This window comes from Sciurus carolinensis, chromosome 6 (genome assembly GCF_902686445.1).
Source record: "Sciurus carolinensis chromosome 6, mSciCar1.2, whole genome shotgun sequence".
NCBI classification, from domain to species: Eukaryota; Metazoa; Chordata; class Mammalia; order Rodentia; family Sciuridae; genus Sciurus; species Sciurus carolinensis.
Window position 1 is genome coordinate 133,440,803 of NC_062218.1, and position 11,306 is coordinate 133,452,108.

Consider the following 11,306-nt stretch of genomic DNA (forward strand, 5'->3'; position numbering starts at 1 on the left):
TCCCTAAGTTACCCAAAATGGCCTGAAATTTGCCTGAGCAGCTGGGATTATAGGTGGGCATCACTGCACCTGGATCTTTCAAGTCTTTTGCACTGAACTTAGCTATCCTCTCACCCTTCAGTAACTTCCATACGCTAATTCCTTTACCAAAGACAACCTTCACCCTCAACTCCTACTCATATTTCAAAGAACTCCTATCACATTTCCTAGCCCTTCTCAAAGACACAAGTTCAGTATGCCCTTTTGTGCATGCCATACATTTATTATAGCATCTATTCCCCCTAAGTTTGTACTTCCCAGTTTCTTGTGTAATGCCTAGCCTATTACACCAATGAACTGATTGAGTCTTTCCGTCATGACCCAGAATCAGGTTTTCATAGAAGAAAATCCAAAAGTAATGCAATGTAGCAGAATCATGCTTTCTTAAGGAAGCTTTTCTTACAAAATTATTCATTCATCAAATTATTTACTAAGCACTGTGCTAGGAGCTAGAAATAAAGAATGAATATAAGGTTTAATCTTTGGGGGACAAACAAAATCTTACAACAATGTAATCAAGCTTTTATAATTGTCACTCATGCTTTTAAAATTACAGCTAACCTATATACCACTCTCAAATTATTCTTCCTAAGGCTAATTACACTGCAAATTTCAGTAAAAAGAGCCACAAAGGATAGAAGGTTTAACTGAACTGACTTCTGGTCCCATAAAAGCTTTGAAACTATGATTCTGTTATCTCTTCCACTCCCTTTTAAGATCTCTACTGCTTTAAGAGAAAACAAATTCAAACTACCGTTTTGAATTCAAAATGCCCTACCTTTCCAGACCTTTGTCCCAATATGCTTCTGTACCTTCTGATGCAACCAGAAGGCCAACTGCCATCTTTCAGTAATGCTACACATTTCCCTATCTTCAAGCCATCAGTTATACACCATTTGCATATTAAAATTCTATTTGTACTTCAAGATTAAGCCACATATTATATCCTCCTCTTTACCACTGCCCCCATAGTCAATTACAAATGAACACAAATGGCTTACAAGCTGTTTTTCCCTAACAAAGCAACCTCAAATGCTGTCCACAAAGCAAGATTAGACAAAACAGTAACAGTTTTGTTGAATGTCCTTCAAAAACCATTCTAGCTTTCAAAAGTAGACTAAAATACAAAACCCATGTCTATAGCAATCCCACGCCAAATTTATTACAGTCCGTTATTTCCATACCTGACAGTGAGAAGAGAACTCAATGAAAAGTCTACAAATTTCAAAACAGGAACAGAAATGAGTTCCAAATTGTGCTTTCAATGGAAATAAAAGTAGGGAAATAGTGATATAATTAATATGGAAAAGGAAATAGTTAAAGAAAGGAAGTTGAACATAAAAACAACTTCCTACTTTTCATTATTACCAAAAAATAAAAAAGTCATCAGGTCACTACTTTAAAACCATCCCCAATTTACTCCCTTTTAAAAAACAACACAAATATTTTAGGTACAACAAACACTAACAGAATATAATAAACATTAGGAGAATATAGTAAGTATTCTGTTTCCACCAGGATATGTAAGACATTTGGAATGTCATGTAAACCAATAAACTGATAAATATTATTTATGGCTGAGATGGCAGACCCACAACTCGTTTTTCTTTTCCCTCTTTTATTTTGGGTGACACAAGGGACTGAATCCATTGGTACTTTACTACTGATTTATACCCCCAGATCTTTTCATTTTTTAAGACAGGGTCTCACTTAGTTGCTGAGGCTGGCCTTCAACTTGCAATCCTCTGCCTTAGCTTCCCAACTCCCTGGGATTACAGTGGTGTACTACTGCACGGAGTACTACCATATTCTTTAAAACATTCACCTTCTGTTTTAACAAGTATGTAACATGAATTCTTAATTAAAAATATGGTCTGTGTTTTAGTCAGCTTTTTGCTGCTGTGACCAAAAGACCTCACAAGAACCATTAGAAAGGAAAAGTTTTTGGGGGGCTCACAGTTTCAGAGGTCTCAGTCCACAGAAAGCTGACTCTATTCCTTAGGGCTTGAGATGAAACAGAATATCATGGCAGAAGACTGTGGCAGAGGAAAGGGGCTCAGAACATCACATCACAAAGCAGAAAGAGGGAGAGTTCTTACAGATAAAATATAAACTCCAATAGTATGCCCCCAGTAACGTATCTCTTCCAGCCACACCGTTCTTGCTTTCAGTTACCACTTGGTTAATCCCTATCGGGGATTAATTCACTGATTGGGTTAAGGCTCTAATAACCCAATCATTTCACCTCTAAATCTTCTTGCAGTGTCTTACATATGAGCTTTTGGGGGATAACACATACCTAAACCATAAGAGTTTGAGTCTAGTATAAAGCCAGTTGGCTCCCCTGGACTACAGTACCAATCATTTTTTTTTTTATAACCTCAATTCAGCTAAGGTACTTTTATTCTCACTTTAAACCCAGATAATCCTGCCTCTCAAAGCATCATACTCCTTTCTCCTTCTAGCTAGGTTTCACAATAACAGACCTTATTAACCAAGTGTCCTTAGTGGCAAAATAAGTACCATTAATGCCCTGGTGGAAAACAGAAACAAAACTACAAAATAACAACTTAAAGATGAGTTGTTGTGTAAAAAGCAAAGCTTAAGTCCTAATTGGATTTTGAAATTACTATTTTAAATAGCTGATGGTATCATGGCAGGTATCTTACAACCCATGATAATGTCCCAGAAACAAAAGTATCTAAAGAGCCTTAGGAGGAACAGAAAAAGAAGATAGTGGGGAAAAAAACAAGGTATCTAAAAAGATTGTACCAAAAAATGAAATTATCACATTGGTCTTCAAACCTGCCCTTCTTCTTATGCCTCGCCCAGTTTTCCAAGCCAAAAATGAAGATGACTGTCTCTCCAATTCTATCCCATTTCAACTCCTAAATCTCTCACTGATTCTGCCTGAATTCCTACAGCACTTATCTGAGCCATTCCATCAATAGTTTCAGATCTTCTTTTTTCTACTCTCCTCTATCCTAATCTATCCTAGTTAACATTCTTGGTCCAAAAACTACACCTTATTCATCTTAGTACCCTTGGAATCTGGCCTGGCATCTAATACAAAAGTCACCACATGGTAACTGTGACTGGTCCCAGGATGACTGGTTCTAAGACTTGGTACCCTCTTAATACAATGAATTATAATATTCCAGTTACCAGTAATCTTGGCCTCTGCCAGCATTCAACATTTATTCTAGCTGCTAATTTAAGTATATAATCATTTGGGAAGTTCTTAATGTACTAGCAATCACTATTGCTCCCCAGTCATTTTTTTCCCCCTAAAACTAAGAAATAACAGTTTTCATGAACCTTACAAAGCATCAATAACACTGGAATCTTAAGAGGCCACTGACAAGGTTTCAAAAACTTTGAAAAATACCTAGAACACCTGCATTTAGTGAAGATCTGCTACACACTGCTTTTGAACTGACATTTCCAAAATAGCAAAACACTTCCAGAATGTTTTCAGACAAGATATATGGTATATATATTTTACCAACAAGACAAGTATTCTTATGTGGACTCTAGTGAGGTTTTTGATCCATAACCAAAAAGTATTAAGATTCTGCCAATTAACTGTATGTCAACATGACTAGCCACCAGTGTAAGTAGTCATAAATTTGGGCAAGTGGGTCTCCCTAAACAATCAAATCTACAACAAAGGTCTACTCCAAATCACATCATGACAGTGTGTTAAGCAGGAAATGGGAGGGGTACGACACAATGTCAATAAAAATACAAATGACCTCAGACAGATCTATTTGACAGCCCTAATTCTGCAATGTGTTTACCTTCATATTTAAGGCTTAAATTTCCTCATTTAAAAAATGGTGCTATCTATCTCACAATTTTGGCAAGAGGGTTAAATAATACTTTTTGCACAGTGCCTATCACATCATTAGCATTCAACAAAAACCTTTATTCTTTCTATAACTACACTCCTAAATCTTTGGAGTTTCTATAGTTTCCCTAAAACTAGGGAAAAAATGACAATTCTTTAGATGTCCCAAATAGAGTTTTCATTTCCAAAAATTTTATATTATAATAAAGGAAACTATCAGTCTGAAACACTGCAGTTAGCTTCATCAGATACTGCTTTATGACACTGTGGTATTTACTTATAACTATATACAATCTTCAGAAGAAAACATTTCACCTCCCAATAAGCTGAACACAAGTACATTTTTAATTTAATTTTAGTATGTCATATCTTCATTTCTGTTTGGTCTTTAAAGAGCAGGACATCCTAATATAGCTATTGCTCCATACTCAAAATCTACCTAGTAAAAATATACATAACCAATGATTTTACCTAGATTGAACCAGGGCCACTGCATAATTTATTAGGCCTCCATGTTTGTAACAGGTAACTTTAGGGGAAAAAAATTCATCTAATGAGTCACCATTTGCTCTCATTCTATATGTAAAACTAGTGGCACACACCTGTAATCCCAGTAACCTGGGAGATTGAGGCAGGAGGACCACAGGTTCAAGGACAGCCTCAGCAATTTAGCAAAGCCTTAAGCAACTGTGTAAGACACACCTCAAAATAAACAATAAAAAGGGCTGGAGATGTAGTTCAGTGGTAAAGCACCCTTGGGTTCAATCCCCAGTAACCACAACCAACCCCCAGCAAAAAAAAAAACCTGCATCAAAAATTCAAATGAGGACTGGGGATGTAGCTCAGTTGGTAGTAGAGTGCTTGCCTCACAAGCACAAAGCCCTGGGTTCAATCCCCAGTACCGCAAAAAAAAAAAAAAAAAAAAAAAAAAAAAATCAAATGAACTTTGGGCTATGGAACTCCACTACAAACCTATCAAAGGGAACAAAAAGTAAATTTTAAATTTTCTAGTAACTGAAGAATGAAAGTTCTAATATTGTGATTTTACACCAAACTCCACCTCCAATGAGGAAGAACTTTTTAAAATCAATTCCACAAAAAAAAAAAAGATTTTTGTGTGTAACCAAATAAAATGCAATTATTCCAGTCAATATATCAAGGAAAACTTTGAAAAATAGATAATATACATTAGAAATTTATTCCCTAAGTTTTGACCTTAAGGAAACAAAAAATTGGCAACTTACACAGATGTCTACCTTCTCTCCACTTTGGTCTCCTCTTTGAATTTACTCTTTTCTTCTTTTTTTCAAACAGGAGTCTATCACGTTCTTCATCTTAACCTCCCAGTGCCCAACACAATCTGTCTTTCACTTTCTAGGTCTCATAAAATTTTTCTCTGCTTATGTTCACCTACCTGGCAAATCCTATCCACCCATTTTCAGACTTCATCCTACCCTAAACCAGGGGACCATTTACACCACTGAAAATTGTCTCTTTCTCAGCACTTGTACCAATGTTGGCCTCTGTAATGTTGCTACTTCCTATTCTGTCTACCTCCTTAAGCACTTCATTTCAATGCTGTCCAAAACTAAATGCTAGCTGCTCCTTAGAGTTCCCCCTGCCCTCACCTCTACCTGTTCTATATTAACCTGGGGTTCACCACCAAGTTTCAGAGCTGTTTATGTGCATACTTACTCTTCCAGCAGTGTCCATAATTCCCAACTGATTCTCAACTGAGGATTTTCACCCACAAAAGCCTAACTTCCATTGCCAAAGACATAAAGACCAAATCTATCAAATCTCCCACCATCATAGTTTGGATACTTATTAGACATACCCACCTAAATAACCAAGAGGGAAGAAAAACTACAGACTCAAAGTTCAAATTCTACCACTTTTCTTGCCCAAATCTGCTCTTCTTCCTCTATTTCCCAAGTTAAATCCTACCACAGTTTCCCAAGATAAAGAATTTCTGAATCATACTCACCTTTTGCCTATTTCTATAGCTCACTGCTTATCTATCTCTAATTCTAGTATCAAAGTTATTCTATGCTTTTCTACCCTTATACTAATGGCTCTGATTTCTTACAAAGATCTAAATGAACTATCACTCTACATGTGAATGTTAACATGCAGCATTTACATGACTCTCTAATCCCAGTATCTTAATCCCATTAACCCAACTTGTACATTTTTACCATGTGCCTCATGAAGATGTATGTCACACACTCCATTTCCCCATCCAATCTACCTAAACTCTCAATGGATTTCCATCCTATACAGGTTGAAGTTCCAATGCTTTAAGAAACAGCCTAACACTACTTATAAGCAGTTTCTGACCACTTCCTGTCCCCCATCTTTGCATCCTATGCTTCATATCCCAAGCTGTATATTTGACTTTGGGTATGCTGTTCCTTTCCCCTAAAATATCCTACTCAGCCTGACAAATCCCTATTCATCCCTCAAGATTCAGCTCAAAGACATCTGAGATAACTCCCTCAAGTTTCCCAAGAATTAAAATTTTTTCCTTTCTAAGCATGCCCAAAACACTTTATGTATTCCTAATTACTATATAATCTAAGTGTTTTTTCATTTGTCTGCTTACACCACTATAAACCCACTTAGGACAGTACCTGCAACACATGGGTTGCTCATTACATATTTCTGGAACTGAGTTATAGTACTATTATTATTGGTTTGTTTTGCTTTTTGTCTTGTACTAGGGATTGAAGCGGGGGGGCTTTACCTTAAGGTACAACTCGAGCCCTTTTTTATATTTTTTGGAGACAGGGTCTAAGTTGCCAAGGCTGATCCCAAACTTATAATCCTTCTGCCTTTGCCTCCCCAGTTGTTGGGATTATAGGCTGCATCACCACACCTGGCTTATAGTACTAATTTTAAGTGCTATATTCAAGTGTAATCAGTTAAGCTACGTAACACTTGGTTTGAAAGTGTGAATTTGTTTCACCATGATTGATATAATAGGGAACAATTTGAATATAATGCAAATTTCCATTTGCTTATATGCTATTTTGTCTGCAAAAAACACTAGATGAAAGCAGAAAACTGCACTCAACTGAATAAAGGTGAACAGAAATACACAAAACACATTTAAACACCCACTAGTTAATGGGTGTTGAGTGACACCCATTCTTTTATGGTGTTAACAAATTTTCATCTGACTCCAGCAACTGTCCTTCCAATTCCCAAGAATTCATAAGCAACAACCCTTCTGAGGTTGATTTGCACAAGCAAACCAGGTCTTTTTCACCTTAAATTACCACATTTGTTATGTATCTATTTCTTAATTATTTAACATGTATAAAAAGCTGCTACCAATTTTTTAGTTTTTTTTTTTTTTAAATATGTCACTGACAAAGTTTTTGAGTGCTATACCCCAATTTCATTTTTTCCCCATAGGACCTGTGGCTTTACCTGTACAATTCTGCATAGCACAGTGACTCTTAGGAATCTATACATTGCTTTACAGCAGAACTGACTATATATATTAACAGCTTTTTGAGTTCTTTGGCTTTATACAGTTTCAATATTCCAATTTCATTAATTTAACAAAGCAAAAACTCTGCCTTTTCCCCAAATTTTCACAAAATGTTTATAGACCATAGCCTAACAAATCATCAGGATATTCATAACCTTAACTTGGTGGCCTTGAAGTCCAGAGAGCACAGGGTTAATTTTTCCTGCTAAGTTCTCTAGTCTGCCTAAGACTAAATCAGAAAATAAGTTCTCAAACGTGAACTTTCATGTGTATCATTTTAGGGCATTGTTTTGGCTGCTTTTAACCTCTCTCCAAAATACTGACATTTTTATTTTAAATGACCCTCTCTTATAGACTAATTGAGCAGAGCCCTCAGGCCCACTACAAAAGGGACCATAGACAAAAGAGACACATATCCAAGTGAAAAAGAGACTGTCAATAAAGCCATATCTCAAATGTGACTTGATTTTAACCTATGTTGACTCCACTCTACTCTCCACACAGATGCCAAATTGATCTCTAAATCACTTTGCTCTCCTGCTAAAAATATTTGACTCCTTCTTTTGCTGTAGGAGAAAGGAATAAACTTCACTTCTATCTTGACCAAGCATGGTCCTTCAAAATCCAGGCCACCTTTCCAAGTTCCTCTCAAGTCACTCCCATTGTTTCAATAACACCTTACCACTGATGCTTCAGTACAAACCTACTGCTTGAAAGGACCCCTCCCAAGTTTGGCAAGCTCCTATTCAAACTGGTTCCAGACCTTCCATAAGTTTAATCATTCTTCTGTTCTTCCACAGTACTCTGTACATCTATTTAGCCTACACAAATAGCAAAAACTGAGTATATTCATTTTTCAATTCTCAGTGTCCAACACTGTGGCTAGCATATGCTATTCCCTAACATGTTACTTAAGTTATGAAGAAAATATAAACAGATGAGGGAGAGATAGAGCCCACAGACAGTAAAGTTAAGGCAGCCAAAACCACCCTAGTCCTGGATTCAAATAATTCTTCTGTTCCTCATTAACTACTTGTTTAAATACCAAAATCTGGCACATTCCATTGTACCCTAATGCACATAAGTGTATAATATAATTAAAATTTAGTTTACTCAGGATCCTGAGTACAAGCTAGGAGATACGAAAATTAAAGGAACTTTCTTTTCTAAATAATATATTAAGTTCCAGTTACACAACAAACCTGTAGAAAACAGCATACCCACAAACAAAAGTATCTTCTCCAGTAAAACACACATTTTTACCTGAACCTATCTGGATTTTTTCAAAGTGAAAAATGCTTTAAACCAGAGCTTCCCAACCAGTGGAACGTGCATATGAATGTATTATAAACATGCTGAAGATACTGACCCCTCACCTGTGAGATGCCTTAACCATTTATTCCAATATGCCTTACATACATTATCCTTTTCGGTTGCATTACATAGGAAAAAGGTGTATGTATTAAAGAATATACGAGAACTAATAGGGATATAGTGGAATATCTAAGCATTAATCAAAATACATACTTACAAATTCCTACAATGTCTTTATTTGTAGTCAGGACCCAGTTCATGTCTGTTCAAATGAAGAAGTCTGAAATTTCCCAACGACTGCAGTTTAACTTTGCCAACAAGATTTATGAAACATGAAAATGCCTACAGATTGAACAGGTATTCAAAAGAAGGCTTCTTTAGCTATGTCACCACTTATCATCTGAAATTATGCAAGGATTGACTGTCAGAGAGAATCTTTAGTCTCACAAAAAAAAAAAAGTATCTTTTCAATACTCTCTTTTGACCATTTCAGTAAGCATCCTGTTCACTGAGAATCAGCCAGTCACAACTACCTTAAATAACTTCTATCCATTAAAACACCCCCTCTACTCCCCAGAGAACAAATCTTCAGCAATTGCACTCTCTCATCACTCTCTCATGCACTCCATATAACTGTTAATATCTTGGACAAATCCATTTAACCTTTCCAGGTCTCAGTTTTCTCATGCGCAGCCATTCACATATTTTGTTTACAGCTAGATGACTGGACTAGATACCTGATCTAAAGACATTAAGTAAAACAATTCCCAAAAAAAAGTCTTAAAAACCTTTTGATCAGTGGCCACATCAGCTCTTAAAGTCTTCAAAACTGTTCTGAAGTGGTGGCAAATTCTAGGATATTGTGAAAAATACAAAGTGCTATTACACACCATTTTACTTTTGTTTTATTCATATTCACTCTCTTCCTCTCCAAAGTTAAATTCCCAGGCGCAAGTACGCAATATTCAGTACTAGTAATGATGAGACAATTCACCTGTAAAACAGGTAAATATAAGAACTCAAATTTAAGCAGATTATTTCAACAACGTCAGCTTAACACAGTAACAGCAAATCCAAGGTCGAGCAAGATGACCATTCACAATGTTATCCTTTGCTTAACAGTTAAAGAAAAAAGGTTACAGGTGTCTATTAGCAAGCTCTCGGGGAACGCGCAGTGTAAGAGTCAAAGGAAAACAAAAGTTCCCAGAAAATATGGTGCTGAAAAATGAAAACATAAGATTTAATCTAAGTTACTGAAGAAAATTGCTTCAGGTACTATCTCCGGGGCCTCAGCAAAAACATACTATAAATCTCTTCATCTGGTGCTAAATGCTTCTTTAAGCATGTAATTTACCTCTTCCCCCCAAAAAAATGTCTGAATTAAACTGAATTTTAAAACATTCGGGGGGAGGGGGAAGCGGTTGGTTTCCCGCTTGGCTATAACTGCGGCTACGGAGTGCGAAGTTCCACACTCCACAGCGTGCACTCCCACAGTCACTTCTCCAAAGTTGCCAGCGGTCCTGGCCACGAATCAGGGACTCCGACTCGTCTGCTGCGAGTGACCGGAGCCCGGGTCCCAGAGTTAGGACGCCTGCCCCAGCTCCTAAGCGCGCCGCCTCCACCGCCGTCAATCAGCACCCCCCGGACTCGGCACGGAGGCGCGGTCGGGGAGAGGAGGTCGCGTCCAGGGGGCGCCCGCAACAGTCGCCAGCTTGGCAGAGCAGCGCTACTGCCACCCACAAAACTAAAGTTGCCTGCAACCGATGCCGGCGTGCTCCGGATGCCAGGGGCACGATCGAACTAAAGGTTCGTGCGTGGCCAGTCGGGGAGCAGTGCCCCGGTCGGCGTCGGGCCCGTCTCGCTCACCTCTCGAGGTGCGCCGCCTTCCTCCGCCGCTGCCACCGCCTCCTCCCTGTGAGTGCAGCGGGGTCTGACCTGTGGAACCACCATACCAGTCCCACCCGCTGCTGCAGCGCCGCCGCCGCTCTTCAGCCGCCTCAGCCGCCGGTCTTTGTTTCCCCTCCGAGAGCCACCGCTTCAGCTGCCCGCCTCAGCCGCCCCGACGGGCCGCCTCTACGCCCTCCCGCCCTCTCGGCCCCCTGCTTCGCCCTCCTCGCTGCGCCCACCGCCGCCTTCGCCTCCGCGCCGCCGACGCCGCCGCCACCGACGCCGACGCCTCCTCCTTCGCACCCCCCTCTTTTTCATTGAAAGCAAACAAGCATCATGGCGGCGGCCGCCGTCCCCCAGCCAGCTAGCGCCCCGACCGCCGCCGCCGCTCCAACATCCCGGCCGCCCATTGGTCTCTGAGGACGGACGCGACCATCCCGCGTTCGGTTCGGGGGGTCGTTCTCCGAACGCTCTAAGCCCCGCCCCTTCTTCCCCGTGCTGGGGAGTAGTGAGCCGGCCCGGCGCCTTGCGCGCCCCGCCCTCCGATCCTCTATTCCCGCTCTCCTTGCTCTTTTCCTGCCCCGTTGCTTATATTTTTCTCTTCTTCCTAATGCTCCTTCTTGTTTCATCTCCTTTTTTTGTCTCTGGTGGTTCACTTTTAACTCTTCACTCTTTTTTCCTTTATCTTGCTTCTCGCGGTTTCTCCTATTCCATAGG

At 39.4% G+C, this 11,306-nt stretch overlaps 1 protein-coding gene across 2 annotated transcripts in view; it reads right to left on the reverse strand.

Moving 5' to 3' along the window:
* Positions 1–10,826, reverse strand: part of Cnot6 (CCR4-NOT transcription complex subunit 6) — a 72,898-nt gene extending 62,072 nt beyond the window's left edge. For both annotated transcript variants that reach the window (XM_047556899.1, XM_047556898.1), the window contains exon 1: positions 10,569–10,826. The gene's annotated coding sequence lies outside the window, so the exon portion shown is untranslated. The remainder of the gene's footprint in view (positions 1–10,568) is intronic.
* Between the last annotated feature and the right edge of the window lie 480 nt (positions 10,827–11,306).